This window comes from Pongo abelii, chromosome 2 (assembly GCF_028885655.2).
Source record: "Pongo abelii isolate AG06213 chromosome 2, NHGRI_mPonAbe1-v2.0_pri, whole genome shotgun sequence".
Lineage (NCBI taxonomy): Eukaryota > Metazoa > Chordata > Mammalia > Primates > Hominidae > Pongo > Pongo abelii.
Window position 1 is genome coordinate 30,855,833 of NC_085928.1, and position 22,448 is coordinate 30,878,280.

Consider the following 22,448-nt stretch of genomic DNA (forward strand, 5'->3'; position numbering starts at 1 on the left):
CCTCCGTCCAGCAAGATATAATAGGGATGCTTCTTTAGTTGGGCCTTTGTCCACCTTGCGACATGGTCAGGTGGTTAGGCAGGAGGTTTCTCATGGCCCAAACCCCCATGAAATGTTTCACTTTGACCAAGGTCTGCAAAACAGCAGGGAGCTTACAAAATGGTGCAGTTTGGACTAACAATTAGAAGATAGCTCGGAGAAAATATATTTTTAAGACAGAAAATAGATAAAATAGCCTAAGTTTGGGAATACGTGAGTCACAACTAACACGTGGATAATGAGAGTCCTGGAGGAGAGTAGAAAGAAAATAAGGCAGAAGTGTATTTAAAATAATAATGGACTTAACGGTTTTCCAAAAAGGATGAAAGATTTAAAATAGAGGTGTCCAATCTTTTGGCTTCCCTGGGCCACATTGGAAGAAGAATTGTCTTGAGCCACACGTAAAATACACTAACACTAATGATAGCTGATGAGCTTTAAAAAAATCACCAAAAAAAATCTCAAAATGTTTTAAGAAAGTTTATGAGTTTGTGTTAGGCCACATTCATAGATGTCCTGGGCTGCATGCAGCCCACGGGCCATGGTTTGGGCAAGCTTGATTTAAAGCCATAGCTTCAAGGTGCTTTATGAAACAAACAGGGTAAATAAAAGCAAAATCGCACATAAGTATATCATAGTAAAGTTTCAGAACTACAAAGATAGAAAAATGCTTAAAAGCAACCAGGAAGAAATCTTTGTAACTCTACAGGAATTAAAATAGGATTAACCATCAAAACTCATAATATGTAGCTAAAGCAATGTTGAGAGAAATGTTTCATTTCAAATATGTATGTTAGAAGAAAAAAATTAAAGTCAGTGAGTTAATAGAAGCAATGGAAACTCAAGCACAATAAAATAAAGGCTGAAAGAAAATAACTGCCAGTCTAAAATTGTATTTTCTCTTTTTTCTTTATATATACATATATTTTAAATTCTATTTTCAATAAAAACATTCTTCATGAATAAAGGTGAAATAAAAGTATTTTCCACACAACCGAAAACTGCAAGAATTTATCACCTGAAAATCTACACTGAAAGAAATACTAAGGCATGTTCTTCAGTAAGAAAGGGTAAATGGATAGTTTTAGACAGACAACTAGACAGAAAAGTGTGGAGATGCAAGAGAAAGAGCAGCAAAAAGGGTCTAAATATTTACAGTTCAAATTAATAATAATAATAATATCATATTTAAAATTTAAAACATATAGAATTAAAATATATGACAACAATGCCATCTAAATCTAAAGAATGATAAACTGAGGTTACGTATTCGAAGGTTCTTGAACTGTCTTGGAAGAAATATAAGGACTAAATTATCCTAGTCTTTGATAAATGAAGAATCCAGGTTTTAATTGCTCAGGGTAATAAAAAAAAAGTAAACAATATATAACTAAAATAGTCAATTATTTAAAGTAAGAAAGAAGAAAAAAATAACACTAAATGGTGACATTTTTAGCTTAATTCTCTGTGAGCAGAGAAAATTTATGAAAATTCAGTACATGCATGCTAGCTAGGGCAGAAAGCATGTTGCAACATGTTTAACTCTTTGCCCATTTGCTCCGAGAAGCCCCAAGAATACTTGCTGGCCACACTTGGCGGCTGTAGCATTTGACCCTGAGGTAACTAACTTTGCAACAAAATATCTCGCTTTTATTACTATTTTCACATTGCTGTCATATATCGACTTTGGAAAGAAAAGACATCTTTTTATTTATGCATTCTGTCCTTAGTAGTGTTATTCCCGTTTACGAAATATACGAAATATAGTAATTCTCAATTGCTGAAAATGTCGAATTCTAGAAAAAGTAGCATTCTTACGTGTGATATTAACGTCATTCTCTGACAGGTGTTGACATTTGATGAATCCAGTTTTTCTGAAATAGACAATTATGATGTCAGTTCTGTTTAGAAAAAACTCCAAGAACAGTTTTTATATTTTATTATTTATTTATTTGAGATGGAGTCTTACTCTGTTGCCCAGGCTGGTGTGCAGTGGCACGATCTTGACTCACTGCAACCTCTGCCTCCCTGGTTCAAGCAGTTTTCCTGTCTCAGCCTCCCAAGTAGCTGGGATTACAGGCATGTGCCACCATGCCTGACTAATTTTTTTGTATGTTTAGTAGAGGTGGGGTTTCACCATATTGGCCAGGTTGGTCTTGAACTCCTGACCTCAGGAGATCCACCCACCTGGGCCTCCCAAAGTGCTGGGATTACAGGCATGAGCCCTATGCCCAGCTCAGTTTTTATATTTTATTTTCACAGTGAAAACCAATTAGATTTGCTTCAGCCTCAGAGAGCATATTTATGTAAAATTAAATGAGCACTGGCAGAAAGCTTTTTTTTTTTCTAATCAGGAAAAGAGTTAAAAGGATTATAATAAAATGGAGTGTGCTCACCGACCACAGTAGAAATAAAAGTCAACAACAATAAGAAAACTTGAAAATCCCCCAAATAGTTGGAAAATAAATAATATGCTCCTAAGTAATCTGTGAGTTAAAGAATAAATTACAACAAAAATTAGAAAATACTTTAAAATGTTAATAAATATAATACCTGTCAAAACTCATGGTATGTAGTTAAAGGCATGCTGAATGAGAAATTTTTAGTTTTAAATACATATGTTAGAAAAGAAGAAAGATTAAAGTTAATGAACTGTCTCAAGAAGTTAGAAAAAAAACAGTAGATGAATCTTGAAGACAGTAGAACAGAAGAACAGAAATCATAAAGAGACAAGCAAAAAATCAATGATAGATTAAAAAAACGAGATAGAGGCATCAAAACCAAAACGGGGTACTTTGGAAAGAGTAATAAAATTGACAAACTCCTTCCTTCTGAGACTGGTGAAGAAAAAGTTTGAAAAGAGAGAATGCAGAAATACCTAATACTGGAAATGAAAAGGTTATATTTTTACAGATCCTATGTTCCCAACTTTATGACAATAAATTTGAAAAATATGTAAAATTAATAAAGTTCTGGAAAAATAAAACACAAAAACTGGTGCAAGAAGAAATAGAAATTATAAATATTCTAAATAAATGTATTATATTTGCTAGTAAACTTTGTGAAATAAAGTGCTAATTTTGTCACCTTTCCTGGAGAATAAAATAGAAGAAACATGTCCAAGCTTGCTTTATTAGGTCAGAATAATTTTCAAAATGAAAATTTTAAAAGAATATTAAAGAATGAAAATTATAGGCCAATTCATTTATGATGATGATATGAAAGTCTGTAAATTCATTTAGAAATTTGAATTAGCCAATAGATAAAAGTATAAAATATTGACCTCATTTGATTTATTTCAGAAATATGAGGTAGGTTTAATATTAGAAAATCAGTCATTGTAGTCTACATTAACAGCATAAAAGAGAAAATGTTGTAAGTATTCAAATGGATTCAGAAAAAGTATTTGATGAAACTTAATGTTATTAATGGTAAAAGCTCTTCTCTAACTAAGAATGAGAACTTAATCTCATTTCAAATACAAGATATTCTAAAACAAACAAAACAAACTACAGCAAACATCAAATTCAATGGTAAATATTAAAAGCTTTCTGTTTGAGATAGAAAATAATGTGAGGGCACTACCTATCATCACTTTAAGTCAACATTTTTGTATAGGTCCTAGCCAGTGCAATAAATCAAAATGAAATTAAAATACAATCACTTGAAAGGAAAGAAAAGTTATCATTATTAATGTACAATATAATTTCATGCCCCGAAAATCTGGAATAATCACTGATAAGTTATTAGAATTAAGAAATGATTTTGGCAAGTTTATTGAGTGCAAGATCCAATATGAAAACATAACATATTTTTATGTATTGGCAGATAATTAGAAAATGAAATAAAATAACAATTACAGTAGCATTAAAACAACAACCAATACCTAGCAATAAATCTGACATAGGTTGTGCATGACTGCTATTCAAAAAACAATTTTAAGATAAATTTTTAGAAGACTTAAAGAAATGGAGACATACACTACATTTATGGATTTAAGGAGTCAATGTTCCAAAGATGTCAATTCTACTCAATCTGATCCACTAGATTTAGTGCAGTTCTAGTGAAATTTCTGTCTTCTTAAGGTATGAATTGACAAGTTGATTATAAAGTTCACAGAGCAATGCAATGAGCCAAGAGCCATGGATAATCAACTTCCTTCATGAAGAAGAACAAGATGAGAGAACTTACTCTAATTGATATTAAGCTTATTACAAAGTTATAGTAATTGCAGTAATGTGGTGCTTGAACAAAGATGGATAAATAGACCAATGTAACAAAATGGTGCTCGGTAACAAACCCACGCATATACATCTATTTGATTTATGTTAAAGAAACAATAATAGAGCAGTAGGAAAAGGGAGGTCTTTTCAATAAATCGTTCTGGGTCAACTAGATAATCATGTGGTCAACTAGGTAACAATAAGTGGTTCCAGCTCAACTTGATAACCATAACTAGACAATGAACCATATATTTGACCCCTACTGATATCAAATGCAAATATTGATTCTATATGAATGCTAGATCTTTTTAAAAATAATATGGAATATCTTTATGACTTTGAAAATTGTGACAGATTTCTTGAGCAGCACACACAACATTAATCATAAAGGAAAATATTGATATACTAGAATACTTTAAAATTAAGAAAACTTGTTCAGCAAAAAAATAGAGTGGGAGAACATACTTATAACACTTATAATCAACAAAAACCTTATGTTTAGAATGTATAAAAAAACTTTTACAAATGGATAAGACATGGATAAGAATAAGAGGTTAAAAAAGATAAAACATCACAATAAATGTAATAGAAATAATAATGAGAGAAAAAATAGTAAAAATTAGTGCAGAAAATAAGGAGAAACAATCAAATAAGCAACAGAAATTATCAACCATGTTAGTTTTTGAAATAGTAGTGAAGTAAATAAATTTTGGCTAGATTGACAAACAAACAACACATAAATAATATTCATAGGCTGGGCACAGTGGCTCATGCCTATAATCTCACTTTGGGCACTTTGGGAAGCCCAGGTGGGAGGATTGTTTGAGCCCAGGGGTTTGAGACCAGCCTGGGCAAAATGGTGAGATTCCATCTCTACAAAAAATTTAAAAAATTATCTGAGTGTGGTGGCACATGCCTGTGGTCCCAGCTACTTGGGAGGCAGAGGCCAGAGGATCACTTGAGCCCAGGAGGTTGAGGCTGCAATGAACCATATTTGTATCACTTGCACTCCAACCTGGGCAACAGAATGAGATGCTTTCTCAAAAAAAATAGTCATATTAATAATAAAATTGACATAGCTATGGATCTGTACATAATAAAAAGAAAAAACAATGAACAATTTTGTGCCAATATACTAAACACTTAGAAAAAATGAATAATTCCTCAGAAAAAGGATTTATCAAAACTGACTCAGAAAAAAACTGAAAGCCTGAGTAGTCTTAAAATTATTATCTTCATACAAAAAACAACAGGCAAAAATCGTTTTAGAAGAAACTTCTAACAAGCATTTAAGGAGCAGATGATTAAAATCATACTAAGTGTTTTCTTGCGAATAGACAGAGAGGAAATCAAACTCATGTTATTAGGCTAGTTTGGTCTTGATAACAAGATCATAAACAATTATTGTGGTAGGTAAATCATGGATGCAAAGTCTTTGAAACTACTTCCAAAAAGAGTTAGGTTTACCTCTCCTCTACAGTATTTAATGCTTATACTGCCTTTTTTTAAAACTAATAAAGTATGGCAGAAGTGGTGCTAAGATAATTCAGGACCCAGCTTTTAAGAGGACTGATGAGTACTACCTTGGTTGCTTGGAGCCCTGAACTACTGTGGAAGAAGCATAACTAACCTGTTGTATAGACTATGCGGTGAGACCCTGAGACTATATGGAGAAGGAGAGGGGCCCAGATGAGCCCAGCATTCCAGCCTTCCCTGCCAATGCACCAGGCATTTGATTGAATTTGTCTTGGGCTTCAGCTTAGTTCAGTCCCAAGCTGACTACCACTGAGTGATCTTAGTTAATGGCATACAGAAATGAACAATTTCCCAGAGAAGCCCTGCCCAAATTTCCAACCCACAAAACCAGGAGACATAATAAAATAGTTGTTACTTTAAGCCTCTATGGGTGGGAGTACTTTGTTATGCAGCAATAAAATAGCTGGAACAGGCTGTATGGGGGAGCAAATTTGTAGTCCAATATCAGACATGAACATGGATGCAAAAATCCTAAACAAACTATTGGCAAATCAAATCCAGTTTTATACATATATATATATATACATATATATATATATATATGCCAAATTGGGTTTATCCCAGGTGTGCAAGAGAGTTTAATATTAGAAACTTCACTAATGTAACTCACTGCAATAATAGATTAAAGGGAAAAAGCATAATTTTATTTCAATAAGTGAAAACAAGGCATTTGAACTGCCAATGCACATTCACTATAAAAACTCTTAGCAAAATAGGAATAAAAAGGTCTTTTTTTAATCTGATGAAAATTCTCCGCCAAAAATGAACAGAAGGCATCCTTTTTAATGGTAAAATATATTAGCATTTTATTTAAAATCAGGAAAGTTGTTTATCATCAACATTTCTGTTTAACATTGTATTAGAGATTCTAGCAAATATGTAATTTGAAAAAATATTAAAAATACCATTTATAATAGCAATAAAAATAGGCAAATAGGTACAGAGTAACAAATCTAACAATAAATAGACAAACCTTTATGGAAACAATTTAAAACTTTATTAAAATATATTAAAGAAGACCTATATAAATACAGACATAACACTTCATGAATAGAAAGACTAAATATCATAAAGATGTGTGTTTTCCCCAAATTAATCTTTAGACTAATGAAATTCCAGTAAAATTCCAGTGGTGGTTTTAGTGAAAATTGACAAGCTGATTCTAAACTTTTATATGAAACAGCAAAATCTCAAGAATAGGCAAGACATTCTTAAAGAGGAAAAATTTAAAAAAATAAATTTGAGAGGACTTGCCATGTTAGATATCATGATATATTATGAAGTTATGGTAGTTAATATACTTCATATTTGTGAAGGAATAGGCATACTCATTGGTGGAAGCAAATAGAAAACACCCCAAAATATGTAAACATATAATGTTATATGCATAATGATATCTATAATAATCAAGGAATACTAAATGTAAAAGAGATATTTCAGTAGAAGCTCTAAACTAAATAAACCATTTGTCATTAAAAAAAAATCACTCAGAAGAGATAGTATATGCCAGGAAATCTGATTTTAAGGACAGGAAATTTATGACAACTAACCACAATTTTTGTATTTGCACCTAAGTTGAATACACTACTGCGTCATGCCTCCAATGACTATTCTGTTTTCTCTATCGCCTGACTAGCTCTTAATCATTAAAAAAAAAAAATATTTCAGATATTGAGATGTTCTCTGCTTAATTGTCTCTGGTCTACCTTAAAGAATAGCTCATCAGTCTCTTTGATGTACTGTTTTGTAAGGAACATAAATTACTAATGTTTTTGGACTTCAATCACAGTAATGCAATTTACTTACACTTTTGCCCTATTAGACTGAGTTCCTTGACAACAGATATTACCCTTTTAATAGATAACAATTTTTGCCAGCTTCTGTACTAGATATGTATTGGAGATACAGAAATCAATATGGATTGGGAATGTGGTTGGATTCATAAAAGGGATTAAGATAAAAAAGAAAGAAAAGGAAAGAAAGAAGATATAGTAACATTTTAAAATTATTTTCCATGGTCTAAGCAGCATGCTAATCACATTTACATGTAAAGAGTCATGGAATTACAGTGCTGGAATGGACTTTGAGATCATCTCTCAAACCTTCTTATTTTACAGAAGTAACTATGTCACAGAGCATTTAAGTGGCTCATCCAAGGTCATCTGACTATTTGGTTGTAGAAGGCATCAAAGTCCAAACATCCTATCTCCTAGTTGAGTGTTATTTCCTCTACATCATACTGCTTCCTGTTCTGGCCTTTCTAAAATACAAGAACAGAGTTTAGTGTCCCAGACCCCTGTATATTATCTGACTATGGCTCATCATCAGAATATCCTTATGCTTCCAAAATAACAGTTTTAACTTTGCCTGAGAGGTTATTTTGAATCATTATCTTCCTATGAGAAATCAGGTACAAATGTTTATGGATTAAGTGATTTAATACTACATTATGTGAGGTGGTTTCATCTCTGTATTATTCATAAAACCCAAATGTTATCAAATTATTCTAATTTATGTTAGAGAGAAAAATATCTGTATTAACCCTGGGCTAGACAAGTAGCACTATTCTTATTAAAAAACTCAAGTATATGTAAATTTACAGAATTCAGCTTTTTTTTCCATAGGTTATTGGGGTACAGGTGGTGTCTGGTTACATGAATAAGTTCTTTAGTGGTGATTTGTGAGCTTTTGGTGATACTTTGATTACATGACTGTTTATAATTACATCAAATCAAAGCCTTTCCTTAAAATTTGGTTTCAACCTGGTTTATACTCAATTAGTTAAGACACTTTTATTTAATATTTGCTTTTTTACTTTTGCGTGCATGAAGTTTAATAATTCATCTAATTTGACTTAATTTTCTAAAGCCTGAAGTGTTTTTGAATAAGCTTTGCCTTTGGTTCCTATTAGGATTTCTCTTTTCTCATAAATAACTTAGTCTCATTTAGATTGCAAGAAATACACAGGAAAAAAAGTAAATATTTTTCCTGGCTCATAATGATGTCTCAATTTGTATCTGTCCCATTGAACCACCCAGTTTACTAAAAATAAAAATTTTATGCATAATACCAAAGTTTTAGATGTTAGACCATTAGGCACTTCCAAATAGCTACTGATCATTTGTCAGAGATCTGAACTCAGCTAAGTAAGTTTCTTTTACTGAAAACAAAACAAAACAACCAATGACAGCATCAGAGTTCGCTGTAGACTGCTCAGCTGGGATATATTCAATTCAGATACCAAGTCCTACCTGGAAGTGTGAGTTAATCTAGAAAGCACAAAATATTTCCTGTTCTCTGGAAACAGAACCTGTAAGAAGGGGAGCCATTGTGCACAGAGATAAAGGATACTCAAAACACCATCTCACTTCTGTATTCTGAGTCACTACAGATATTGACTAACACGTCCCCAGACTGCTGAACAACATATTGGAAATGTTCTCCTATCTTCCCTGACCCCTCCAAAAGTGATTATTTGATTAATCCATTTTAAGGTCTGAAATTCTCAATTTTTCCTAAAACAAAATTTCTGAAAATCTAACTATATCAGTAACAGATTGCTAAGGAAGGTATGTTTATTAAAATCTTCAAAAGTGATGTTGTTTGAATGTCATGAATATGATTTGACTCCATCTATTTCCACTGTGTGTGTGTCTTAATTTATGTCTTATTCTGTTTTCTCATTTATGAATGGGATAAATAACTTTCCTGGGGCTGAAGCCAAAATGATTGTGGTTCTGTTGCTGTACCCTGCCACTCTGCTCCTTTGGGGGAGATGCCCTGTGGTTTTGCCAGGGGCAGACAATCCCATAATCACACACCCAATGCCCTGGTCACAGGAGTAGATAACCAGCCAGACTGAACCAATCACAGTGGTTGCTGTGGCCTGGCCAGGGGCAGCCAGGGGTCTAGAGCAGGTTGGCCAGCATCCTTCTCTAGGGAGTTCTAATCAGAAGCTGGGAGAGAAAATGTGTCTTTTCTATGTGTTCAGGGGCTGTGAAAATGTGGGATGTTCCCTGCCACATGAAAAAACTGAGAGCAGTGGCATTATGCAGTGATGAATAAAATAGGGCAAACAGGGAGAGAGAAAGCAGGCAGGGCTGACAATGTTTGAATTCTTTTTTCTGGCGCTGTCCCCACAGGGGCCCTCGTTCCTGTTGTTCTTTCTTCAATTTGGGGGCATAACCCAGGTTCTTCAGGAAATACCCTTTCACTCAAATACATTTCTTTCTCTTTGCTTTTCCTTTTTTTCTCTTTCTGAAAATAAAAAGCATAGGCCATTAATTTTGGATTTTTAATTCTATCTACATGCTTATATAAGGCATTTACAACAATATTTTTTCCTTTGAACACTATATCCAGTCAAGGATAGGCAGCATGTATAATTTTCACTCAGTTCAAAATATTTTCTAATCTTCCCTGCAATATTTTTGTTTTGACCCATGGATTGTTTAGAATTGTGTTAATTTCCACATATTGGGTGATTTCCACATATTTTTTGTGATTGACTTGTAAAATTGCATTGTTGTCAAAGAACACGGTCTGTCTGATTTCTATCTTTTTAATTTTATTGAGACCTATCTATGGCCCTATATGTGGCCTATCTCTGTGAATGGCCTTTGTACAGCTGAGTAGAAAGTGTATTCTGCTCTTTTTAGGTGAAATGTTCCAAAAATGTCTATTAGGTCTACTTGATTGATGGTGTTGGTCAGTTCTACTACATGAGTACTCATTTTCTGTCTACTTGTCCTATTACTGAGACAGGAATGTTGAAGTAACACTCAAATGGATTTGAGTTATGTTTTCTGGATAATACAATTAGTTGCCTATTTAAAAACAAAACAAAAATAAGTATAAAAGGCTGCTAACAGTAGGCACTGTTTTAGAGAGTCGTGTATTTATAGCTTACGTGAACAGTGGACAAACAGCAACATGCTCAAGAGTTTCTTCCTTGTTTTGTTAGTTTATGGAAATGTTGGGAGACAAGAAAATATTCGGAAATGGCTTCTTTCTAGGGGTCTTCACTTCTTATAAGAGGCTCTTGGATGTCAGGCCAAGTCTGGGAGTGGGTGGGAAGTCTGGTTGAGTTGGCTACACTCTCTAGGCAGCAGTGCTTCTTCTGGTCTACACTAGCATCCCAAGACTACCCAGGAATGCACTGAAGAGGAGTGACTCACTCACCCACTCAGCCCAATTAGAGTTGTACCAAAATGAGCTTTCATGGAAATTTGCAGCACTGATGTTGTATTCGAAGCTTCTCTCCTTATTATTAGCACATTTATAAACAAAATTTTAGGCAGAAATTGTATGATGGTGTTAGCTCCTGTAGCTTCACAATATTTCAGCAAGGAGGCAGGTATTATCTTGTTTACTAGAGAGAGGGACACAGAAGATGAGAGAAACAGGTACTCCCCCCAGTCTTCTGAGTGGTGCAAATGTAACAACAACAGTATGTTGAAAAATGATATGTCATTGGGAAGCATAGCTTTGTAGAGCTCATGTGCATGCTCTGAAGTTCCTGTAATAAAAGTAAAATGCTTTTAAAAATTATTTTGAAAGCTGCTACATTTCTGAAATATGCTATAATAATATCAACTTCTGGCAATGGAGCTGACATATTTCTGCTCAAAGTACACACATACAGGTGTTATTTTTAAAACAATAATTCAGCAATTACCCATGATGTGGTCACATTCCTGACTTTATTGAGTGGCAGTGCTTGGGAGGAAATGTTGAATTTTAATTGATGATATCAATATGAAGTTTCATACAATAAAAATGAAGGCAGGGAACAAAGGCAACATATAATTGTTTGAGAATATTTAAAAGCAATGTCAAGTTGTGGTGAGATTCTCCTGCCCATTTTAGGTAGAGTTTTGCAGTGTGTTGTTTGCTTAGATTAGAGTTTAATTCAGTATTTAAAAAACATTGCCTATTTTTGTTCTTAACCATCATCATAATAGATCTATGATTATTTGATTTTATAGATGGTAGGATATTTTTTGTGGGACTCAGTTTCATTTAAACAAGCTGTCTTCCATGTAACGTATGCTTTTGCTAGTGGATCATAATAGTTATTAATAAAAATTAATGCCTTGTGTTTATTCATCTATTTCATTGGAAACAACTGATAATCTTTCTTAATTACAAGACAAAATGAGTTCCAATGACTGAACCAAAAAAATTGAGACAAATTTAAGGAGTGAAAGGAATTATTATCCTTGACTAAATGCAAGTAGTGATGTAATTTCTTTGTACATTGATGTGAATATCATTACTGAGTTATGTTTTTATTTGTATGTAATTTTAGGATTCATATGCATGTCCTGTAAGCAACTTTTCTTTTTTTTTTTGAGATGGAATTTCGCTCTTGTTGCCCAGGCTGGAGTGCAATGGTGTGATCTCGGCTCACTGCAACCTCCGCCTCCCAGGTTCAAGCGATTCTCCTGCCTCAGCCTCCCAAGTAGCTAGGATTACAGGCATGCGCCACCATGCCTGGCTAATTTTGTATTTTTAGTAGAGATGGGGTTTCTCCACGTTGGTCAGGCTGGTCTCAAACTCCCGACCTCAGGTGAACCGCCTGCCTCGGCCTCCCAAAGTGCTAGGATTACAGGCATGACCCACCGTGCCCGGCCTAAGCAACTTTTCTAAGAGGGAAGTTGTCTTGGAATATGAGTGGGTTAAATGGAAGTTTCCCATATGGATATCACGTAGACAAGCTCCACCCAAAGTGTAGTCTGTGGACCTTCATTGTCTTCATCACCTGGGAGCTTGTTAGAAATTCAGAATTGTGCTGAACCAGAATCTCTTTGTTGGCGAGGAGCTCAGGAATTTGTTTTAACAAGCTCCTTTTTTGTGTGATTCAATGAATGTTAAATTTTGAGGACCATTGATCCACACATTATACATTTCAGTGCTGGTATCAGGTATAAGAGCTGACTCAGACTCTGTATTCAACAACCATCCTAAGATCTGGGTTTTCCCCTTCTCCCATGGACACTTACCTGAATAAATAATCAGATTTCTTTAGGGAAGAACTGGTTAATTACTACCGTTGTGTCTCGACTCCTTCCTCATGGGGGACCTGCTCATTCCTTCAGTAGATGGTTGAGTCAAAGAGCTGGCTAGGGATTGTGATACTCCATTGGGGCAACTTTATTTATAGAGTTGTTAGTTTTTGAACCATCACTACGATACAGTTTTAGAACATTTCCATCACCCCCTCCCCTTAACTTCTCTTCAGGCTATCTGAAATCAATCCTTTCTGCCACCTTCATTTCCAGAAAACCTCTGATCTGCTTTCTGTCTCTACACATTTGTCTTTTTCTTGAGTATTTCATATGAATGGAATCATATAATGTGTACTCTTTTGCATTTGGTTTCTTTCAGTTTGCATAATGTATTTGAGGTTCAGCCATTTTGTAGCAAATACCAACATTTTGTTCCTTTTTGTTGCTCAATAGTATTTCATTGTATGAGGATCACATTTAGTTTATCCATTCTCAGGTTGATGGATGTTGGATTGTTTACAATTTCAGAATATTATGAATAATGCTGCTAGAAACATTTGGGTACAAATCTTTGTGTGGACATACTTCCAGGTCTTGTGGGTAGATACCTCAGAGTGGAATTCCTGGTCATATTGTTACTGGTGGAAGGTGTCCAGGTTCTTGGCATTTTAAACAAAGAATTGGACAAAACACACAAACAAAGCAAGGAAAGAATGAAGTAACAAAAACAGAGATTTATTGAAAACAAAAGCACACTCCACAGGGTGGGAGCCGGCTTGAGCAAGCGGCTCAAGAGCACTGGTTACAGAATTTTCTAGGGTTTAAATACCCTTTAGAGATTTCCCATTGGTTACTTGGTGTATGCTGTATGTAAATGAAGAGGATGAAGTGAAGTTACAAAGTTATTTACGTGGTGTACGTCCTATGCAAATGAAGAGGATGTTTCCTGCCATAGCTGAAGTGAAGTTACAAAGCTCTTTATTAATACTTGGGTTTAGAAGGTTGGGGTTTTTCAGTTTAATTTAGTTCTAGGAATTCTTTAGTTTCCCTGTCTGCAGAGCTTATTTCCTGCCTCAATATCACTTCTTATCATTGCTATTGATTAGCTGAAATAATCAATACATTTAAAAAATATTACTTCAAATGTACAATTTGGCTGAGAAAAATTTTTTATACATCACTTTACTCAGATCATGTCAGACAATTACAAAAGATTTTCTGACTGTACAATACTGGTAGATTCATCAGTTTTCAGAGAATTTTATTGACTTTGTCATTCTCTGAATAATAATTGGTCCTCTACTTTCTGTTCATAGCTGCAATTCCAAAATAGGGTCTTATTTGACAGAGGTACCTTATCAATAATTTTGCTTGCTTTGTCCCCAGTCACTGCTTTTGCATTTATTTGCCTGTAGGATTATATGTGTTTCATCAATTATTTTACAACAACATAGGAAAGGTTTCTCCAGCTTTCGTATTCTTATCAATATTACACACCATGTTAGTTCCTAGGATGCCTGAATGTTCTTTACTTTGCCTCAGAAATTTTAATAAGTTTCTTGTAATGTTCTTTGTATGTGTCAAATGACACCAGTATTTTGAGACACAACCTACAATGAAATAGGTTCACTCTCAGCTGGCAATTAAATTGCAAATTTCAAACTATTTTTGTCATTTTTGTGTAATGTTATTTTTGTTGAAGCTTGCATTTTGTAACACAAACAGGTGATTCTGTCATTAATTAAGTTTTGCCACAATCAACACTGGTGCTCATATTTGTTATAAATCTCTTCTATTATGTCCAGAAATTTTTTAGACCTCTTAATCATAATAGAATCAAAATTTTTTTAAAAAAAGCGTTCTTCAAAACCACAATGTGATACCACCTCACACCAGTCAGAATGGCTATATTAAAAAATCAAAAAATAACAAATGCTGGCAAGGTTGCAGAGAAAAAGGAATGCTTATACGCTGTTGGTGGGAGTGTAAATTAATTCAACCATTGTAAAAGACAGTGTGGCAATTTGTCAAAGGCCCAAAAACAGAAATACCATTTCACCTAGCAATCCCGTTAGTGGGCATACACCCAAAGAAATATAAAACATTCTGTTGTAAAGACATATGCATGTGTATGTTCACTGCAGCACTATTCACAATAGCAAAGACATAGAATCAACTTAAGTGCTGATTGGTGGTAGACCGGATAAAGAAAATGTGGTATATATACACCATAGAATACCATGCAGCCATAAAAAAGAACAATCGTGTCCTTTGCAGGAATGTGAATGGAGCTGGAGGCCGTTATCCTTAGCAAACTAACACAGGAACAGAAAACCAAACACCACATATTCTCACTTATAGGTAGGAGCTAAAAGACGATGATACATGGACACATAGAGGAGAACAACAACACTGGGGCCTATGGGAGGGTGGAGGGTGAAGGGTGGGAGGAGAGAAAGGACCAGGAAAAATAACTAATGTCTTAATACCTGGGTTGCAAAATAATCTGTACAACAAACCCCCCATGACACAAGTTTACCTATATAACAAACTTGCATGTGTACCCCTGAACTTAAAAGTTAAATTAAAAAAAGAGTCCAACCTGGATTATAGTTCATGATAATGTATATGTAGATTTGACTTCTAGAAGTGCTGAATTGATATATCACTAAGAAATACATGATGATGAGACTGAAAATTCATTATTATGAGAAACTATAGTGGTCATTTGTATATTCACAGTATCCTCACATCTAAGGCAGACATTTTAATTATTGACACTTCGATCCATTCATAGGTCAGCATAAGTAACCAGACTCAGTCTATGGCATTACATATATTGGCCTTACGGCAAGTAATACCATTTATAAATGATATAACCTTGCCAGTATCTGTTATTTTACATTTTTAATAGTAGCTATTCTGACTGGTATCACATTGTGGTTTTGAAGGACTCTTTTTAAAAAAAAAAAAAAAAAAAAATCCTTCTTCTTTTTTTTTTTGAGACAGTCTTGCTCTGTCCTCTAGGCTGGAGTGCAGTGGCACGATCTCGACTCACTATATCCTCTGCAATTCTCCTGCCTCAGCCTCCCGAGTAGTTGGGATTACAGACGCCTGCCACCATTCCTGGCTGATATTTTTCATTTTTTAAATTTTTTTGTAGAGATGGAGTTTCACCACATTGGCCAGGCTGGTCTCGAACTCCTGATTTCAAGTCACCTGCCTGCCTCAGCCTCCCAAAGTGCTGGGATTACAGGTGTAAGCCACCATTATTAAATTATGGTTAAGAGGTTTAAAAATATTCCTAGACATAATAGAAGAGATTTATAACAAATAAGAGCACTAGTGTTGATAGTTGTAAAACTTTATTAATGACTGAATCACCTGTTAGTGTTATAAAATTTATTCTGCTAGTTTGTTTCCTGATAGATGTTAAAAGTATTGGCCAGGCATCGTGGCTCATGCCTATAACCCCAGCACTTTGGGACACCAAGATGGGTGGGCCACTTGAGCCCAGGAGTTTGAGACCAGCTTGGGCAACATGGTGAAACACCATCTCTACCAAAAAAAAAAAAAAAAAAAAAAAAATTAGCCAAGCATGGTAGTATGCACCTGTGGTCTCAGCTACTTGGGAGGCTGAGGAGGGAGGATCACTTGAACCTGGAAAGTCGAGGCTGCAGTAAGCTGAGATCCTGCCACTGGACTCCAGCCTGGATGACAAAGCAAAACACTGTCTTAAAAAAAGTAACATTAAAATGTTAAAACTATATAGCTAGTAAAATGTTCAAATGCTAACCTAAAGTTATGTCGAGGACTAGCAGTGTTATATGGGGTGTGCTTTGGGAAATGCTGCTCTAACCTATAACATCAGGACCGTGAGTCACCTAAATAAACCCACCATCTTCACGTCATCTCACCATTCACACTGTGCCAATAGAAGATATAAACTGGGCCGGGCACGGTGGCTCATGCCTGTAATCCCAGCACTTTGGGAGGCCAAGGCAGGTGGATCATGAGGTCAGGAGTTTGAGACCAGCCTGACCAACATGGTGAAACCCCATCTCTACTAAAAATACAAAAATTAGCAGGGCGTCGTGGCGCATGCCTGTAATCCCAGCTACTCAGGAGGCCGAGGCAAGAGAATTGCTTGATCCTGGGAGGTGGAGGTTGCAGTGAGCCGAGATTGCACCATTGCATTCCAGCCTGGGCAACAGAGCGCGACTCCATCTCAAAAAAAAAAAAAAGATATAAACTTTTGGCCAGGCCAGGTGGCTCATGCCTGTAATCCCAGCATTTTGGGAGGCTGGGACAAGTGGATCACTTGAGCCCAAGAGTTCAAGACCAGCCTGGGCAACATGGTGAAAACCCATCTCTACAAAAATTAGCCAGGCGTGGTTAGGCAGGAGGCTTAGGCAGGTGGATCACTCAAGTCCAGGAGGTTGAGGCTGCAGTGAGCTGTGATTGCACTACTGCACTCCAACTTGAGTGACAGAGTGAGACCCTGTCTCAATAAAAAAAAATAAATAAAGACAAACTGTCAAGAAGAATCTATCAGTATTCTTGATTCTTGCTTCTGAATCTAACTTTTTAAAAAATTACCAATAGTTGGAATGATTAATAAATGAAAGAGGCAAAGAAAAATTTGAATAAAACCCTCTTCCATTCTCTCCTCCACATTCATCTAACTGTGGAGCAATCAGGGTGTTAAAAGAAAATGTAACTAGAGAAAGCTGGATTCCAATCCAGGTTTTTCAGCTTAGAGCTCTTAAGTAGTTTAAGTGTATGAAAATAATTATATCTGTCTAGAAGGATTCTATGAGTTTTTTTTTTTTTTTAATGGAGTCTTGCTCTGTCACCCAGGCTGGAGTGCAGTGGCGCGATCTCGGCTCACTGCAAGCTCCTCCTCCCGGGTTCACAGCATTCTCCTGCCTCAGCCTCCCGAGTAGCTGGGACTACAGGCACCCGCCACCACGCCTGGCTAATTTTTTGTATTTTTAGTAGAGACGGGGGTTTCACCATGTTAGCCAGGATGGTCTTGATCTCCTGACCTCGTGATCCACTCGCCTCGGCCTCCCAAAGTGCTGGGATTATAGGCATGAGCCACTGCGCCTGGCCAAGGTTTTAATATATCAAATGTAGCATTCCTGGCATAGGGCCTGGTACATAATATTCAAAATAGTACAGTTACTTTTATTTTTATTTTAGAGTCAGGGTCTCCCTCTGCCACCCAGGTTGAAGTCCAATGACCTGATGATCACAGTTCACTATAACCTCAGACTCCTGGGCTCAAGCAATCCTCCCACCTCAGCCTCTTGAGTAGCTAGGACTACAGGTATGTTCCACCACACCCAGTTAATTTTTATTTTATTATTTTTTCTTTTTTTGTAGAGACGAGATCTTGCTATGTTGTCCCAGGGTGGTCTCAAACTCCTGGCCTCAAGCAATCCACCTGCCTTGGCCTCCCAAAGTGCTGGGATTACAGGTAGTTTTAATTCTTTTTTTTGTTATACTGGTTGAGCTAAGAATATCCCCCCATATACTTTGTGTGCTGCTGTAGAAACTAAGTTACATTGTAAAATATTTTCCAAATTGCCTCTCTATTAAATATGAACAACATTTTCTTTGAAAATTCCAAAGGCATCAACAAATCTAAGGAGGATAAAGAATGGAAAAATTTAAATATTTCCAAAATATAGTACTTTTGTCACAGTCAGAATGGTTTAATAATGTGTTCAAAATGTTGGATGTTTTGAGATCTTCAGATGAAAGGCACTGCGGAAATAAGGTGTCATTACAGTTCATTTGACTACGCCTTACCAAACAAATTTTTTAAAATTATGGAATCAAAACATGTAGCTCACCCTTCCTATCATATTATCCCTTAAAACATGCAGAAAATCTCTAAATTATTAGTGAACTTGAATAACAATATATAAAATTATGATCCCAAAAATGAAAACACAGTATTGTATCCCTTAAATAGTGAACTGATAATTAAATAATATGTATGTATGTATTTATTTATTTATTTTTGTGACAGAGTCTTGCTCTGTCCCCCAGGCTGGAGTGCAGTGGCACAATCTCAGCTCACTGCAACCTCTGCCCCCTGGGTTCAAGCAATTTTCGTGCCTCAGCCTCCCAAGTAGCTGGGATTGCAGGCATGTGCCACCATGCCTAGCTAATTTTTAAAAATATTTTTAGTGGAGACGGGGTTTTGCCATGTTGGCCAGGCTGGTCTCGAACTCCTGACCTGAAGTGATCCACCTGCCTCGGCCTCCCAAAGTGCTGGGATTACAGGCGTGAGCCACCACGCCTGGCCTAAATAATATTTTATAGAGAGGAAAAGGTGAAAGCTGTTTGGACAAATTAATATTTAAAGAAAAGACTTCTCAACATAGAATATGTGAAGCTAAAATGTATCTCATCTTAAATATTGTCATCGCTTTCCTTATTTTCCTCTCCAAGAAAAAAGAACCAGAAGTTTATTTGTTCTGAGAATTCAGGAATGAATTTTCATATCATGTGGTTTAGTTGGATGATTTTTTTCGGAGAGACTGACTACCTGGAATTATGTGATTTTTCTTAATTCATTCCTGTTTTTCCTTCCGTGTTCATGTATTTTCATTCATCACAAATATGATGGAATGAGCCCACATCAAAGGACCTTGACCATAAAATGTTAAGAATACAAGAAAACCAATGAAAAACCTTAACACCGTTCAAAGACCTTTGTCTCTTACAGGCACTGATGACATGTAGTAACACAAAAGAATGTGGTCACCCTTCTGGAATAGTGAGTCCAGTAAACTTGTGTTTGATTCAGGTCATGTGTTGATTGGCTGGGCTATTCAACACTACTGTAAACTCGGAAATGGATTTTCCAAACATATTTATTTTCTTTTAGATTGTTTACAAAATCTTTCTGAGTAATTTTGAAATTTAAAATGTATATTTCTTATTCTAAAAGCAACATGTGTTCACTGTACAAAAGCTAGACAACAGGAGAAAAAAACATATTTTGTATTCTGTGTTTAACATTTTTGTTTAAATCCTAATCTGTGCAAAAACATTCTCATCTTTTCCTTTCTATAAACATTATTTAACTCTTATGAATAAACACAATATTTTTTATTATTGGGATCATCATTTTGCATATTCTATTTAAAATTTGCTGACATAAGAAACAAGAAACAAATAAGAACATACAAATAAACAAATCCCCACCAGTTACCCTGTCGTTAGGTATAATCACTATTAACTTGTTGGATGTCTATTTTTCCAGAATTTTCTCAATTTGCAAATCATTGTCAGAAGCAATAGGTCTTAAATTGATTTATTTGTAATCCAAAAAATGCATTGGCTCTGTGCATTCTGAAGGTATACGTTGTTCCATCTTCTACTCCACACGCTGCTAAGAACTATTGGAAAGTCACTCTTAATAAGTTCATAGTTGGCAGTGGGCAGGGCCTTGCTGAGAACCCCTGGCTGGGCACCTGCTGTGGGTTCATCTGCGCGTTCCCTCAGCTGCCTCCTTTCAACCTTGTCAACCCATTGCGGCCTCTGGTGCCACGGTGGTGGTTCCTGTTCCTGCCGCAGCTCTCTCCCCTTCTTCCCTCTCCACCAGATCGTGGAGTTCACTCACCAAGGTTTTACCCAGGTGGCTGCCAGGCTCTTGGGAAGCAACAGTGCATCTTTTCTTGTTCTTGCTGCCTGGCATGCCAGTGCTTCCTCCAAGAATTTGAAAGACATATTGGCAGACCTGATAGTTAAGGAGCAGGCCAGAATTAAAACCTTCAGGCAGCAACATGGCAAGAAGGTGGTGGGCCAAATCACTGCAGGCATAAGGTATGGCGGCATGAGAGGCATTAAGGGATTGGTGTATAAACATCAGTTCTTGATCCTGATGAGCGTATCTGTTTCCGAGGCTTCAATATCCCTGAATACCAAAAACTGCTACCCAAGGCTAAGGGTGGGGAAGAACCCCTACCCAGCGGCTTATTTTGGCTGCTGGTAACTGGACAGATCCCAAGAGAGGAACAGGTATCTTGGCTCTCAAGAGAGTGGGCAAAGAGGGTAGGCAGCTCTACCTTCCCATGTGGTCACGATGCTGGACAACTTTCCCACCAATCCACACCCATGTCTGAGCCCAGTGCAGCCATGGCAGCCCTAGACAACTTTGCCCGAGCATATCCAGAGGGTGCCAGTCAAACCAAGTACTGGGAGTTGATTTATGAAGACCATGTGTATCTAATCACAAAGCTACCTTGTATTGCAGAAAAGGTCTACCGAAATCTCTGCGGAGAGGGCAGTGGTATTGGGGTCACTGACTCTAAGCTGAACTGGTCCCACAGTTTCACCAACATGTTAGGCTATACTGATGCTCAGTTCACTGAGCTCATGCACCTGTAGCTCACCATCCACAGTGACCATGAGCACAGCAATATAAGTGCTCATACCAGCCATTTGGCCGGCAGTGCCCTTTCAGACCCTTCCCTGTCCTTTGCAGCAGCCATGAACAGGCTGGCAGGTTCTCTACATGGACTGGCAAATCAGGAAGTGCTTGTCTGGCTAACACAACTACAGAAGGAAGTTGGCAAAGATGTGTCACATGAGAAGTTACGAGACTTCATTCAACTCGAGATGGGTTGTTCCAGGCTATGGCCATGCAGTACTAAGGAAGACTGAGCCACAATGTACCTGTCAGCGAGAGTTTTCTCTGAAACATCGCATAATGATCCCATGTTTAAGCTGGTTGCTCAGCTATACCAGATTGTGCCCAATATCCTCTGACAGTAGGGTAAGGCCGAGAATCCTGGGCCCAATGTTGATGCACACGGTGGTGTGCTCTCCAGTACTATAGCATGACGGAGATACATTGCTACGCGGTCTTGTTTGGGGCATCACAGGCATTGGGTGTACTGGCACAGCTCATCTGGAGCCGAGCCTGAGGCTTCCCTCTAGAAAGACCCAAGTCCATGGCACAGGTGGTCTGATGAAGTCTGTGGACTCTAAGTCAGGGTAAAACTGGAGACTGGGGGAAACTGACTATCAGAAAGTGAGGAAGCCTTAAAAAAAATGTATATTTTTGTTGCAGGGGACCTTTTAAAGACTTAAGATTAAATTGTATTTGAGGCACTGATAATCTGTTTGAGGTTAAAATATTAATTAAGACCTTAAAAAATGAAAAATGAGCCCTTCTTCCCTAACCAGCTCCCTTCCCCTGCCCGGTATTAGTTGCCCGTCAACTGTAGGATGACCAGAACTAATGCATGTGCTATGGGTTGACCAGAACTAATGCATGTGCTATGGGTTAGGTTTGGTCCCTCTCTATCTTTACAGTGAGAATCTGGCTCCTCTTTCTCTGGGTCAAAGCCAGTTGCAGAGAATCTGCAGTCACTTTGGAGCTTTTGCTTCTTCTCTGCCAAACCTCAACAAGCCAGCTAACCAAGACTCTGCCCCTTCTGTTTCCATAGGAATCACATTGGATAGTCAGCAGTACCAAGCCCCTTGGCACTCTCTCACGCACACAAACACCTCCTAGCAAGACCTTTTGGTTAGCCAGACAGGCAGGCTTTGGCAAATGTTTTATGATACCAAGTGATCATAAAGGCATAGCATTTGTGGTGACTGGCACCCAATG

At 36.7% G+C, this 22,448-nt stretch overlaps 1 pseudogene; it reads left to right on the forward strand.

Moving 5' to 3' along the window:
• The window catches only part of LOC100450434 (citrate synthase, mitochondrial-like), a 40,049-nt pseudogene extending 18,219 nt beyond the window's left edge, over window positions 1-21,830 (forward strand).
• The last annotated feature ends 618 nt before the right edge of the window (window positions 21,831-22,448 follow it).